Source organism: Porites lutea, chromosome 4 (genome assembly GCF_958299795.1).
Source record: "Porites lutea chromosome 4, jaPorLute2.1, whole genome shotgun sequence".
NCBI lineage: Eukaryota > Metazoa > Cnidaria > Anthozoa > Scleractinia > Poritidae > Porites > Porites lutea.
The window spans coordinates 28,919,130-28,920,682 of NC_133204.1; positions in this window are offsets into that span (position 1 = coordinate 28,919,130).

Genomic DNA, 1,553 nt, shown 5'->3' on the forward strand with positions numbered 1-1,553 from the left:
CTTGCATTTTTACTTTTTGTGTAGAACAATGAGGTACATAGAAATAGAGTTAAAGGTATTTTGAGGCTCTGTTTTGGCTCAAGTGAAAGATTTACTTGATGAGGAATACAAAAATATGTAAAATAAAATTGCTCATACAGTGGAAGATCTCCTATAGGACAGTCTCGTAAGCAGACAACTCTACTTACAGCTAGCTTGCGTAGCTGGCGGAACTGTTTTGCGCGTGTGTGAGAGTATTTCAAGCGGCGAAGCCCCAATCTCCGCCAACTTCGTAGCTCCTCTGCCAAAACCTTGCTTCTTGAGCGAATGATCCCGCCAGCTACGCAGGCTACTTACAGCAGCCTTCACAAAACCCTGTTACTTTTAACTTTTATACAATGGCAGTCTGTATTTTGACATTTCCGCGCAAGTGGCCTGCCCTAGTTATCGACACCTTTTTCACGTATCGAGGGTGTCCGCTCACGAGAGCTTCCACTGTATTAAATATTTTGCTCATACTGCCATGCAACCGCCGTGCCGAACTCAATTCATAAATTATAAATACATTAGAATATATTTAAAAGTTTGCTAAACCGTTTCTTTATTTTTGTGTTTTGTTTTTGGCAACAGCTGTTCCATTCGACTCTCATTGCCTGTGTGTGAATTAAATTCGAAATATTAAACCAAGTCGTGCTAATGTCGTGCTGCAGTCGAGTTACAGTTGAGCCAGCTTAGCACGGCAGTAGCACGACGTTTGAGACAGGCTTAAGCTGATTTATAAAAGACTCCTACTACTAGAAAAAAAAATTATCTCAAGAATGATCTGAAAGAAAAGCTAAATTTTAGACGGGGATTCCCTTTCAACTGACCGAAGTTCTTATATTGGCTTAAAGGAGCGATAAAAATTTAGCTGTGTTTAACTAGAGCTGTCTTGAGTATTTTAATTTGCGGTTCAAACGAATTTCGCGAAGTTAACGGGCTCGGCTATCCGCATTGGCAGTCAAATTAGGAATTCTCTTTATTTTAATAAAACATTTCAACCCAACATTAAATGGTGAAAATTTTTTTTTTGAAAAAAAAAAAAAAACAATTTACTTTCAACAGCCAACGCTTCATGGAAATAATAATGGCTTTACAACAAATGACTGACAAGAAAAAACACATTTTCAGTGATTTAGTCGGTTCTGTTCAGCAAGAGTTGTGCAGTCAGTTTTTACCCAAAGCAAATGTTGTCCTCGGCGCCTTGAAGATTGTTCCGTCGCAAACAAAGTTTGAAAATGACAGATTTATCTGAGGGCTGATCCGCATTAGCAGACAAATTTGAAATTGTCTTTGAACCATATATAGTTTATCCGCACTGGAAACTATTAACTCTGGAAAAACTCATCAATATTCAGTAGATATATTGTGCAATTGACTATCACCACCTGCATCATCTGCAAACTGAAAAGTGACAGAGGCCATTAGAGCTTTGAATTCGGCACTGAATGATTGGAATATATAATGGAACATCTATTAGGATTAACATTTTATATAAAGAATACTAATAAACATAAATTTTTTTATTATACCTG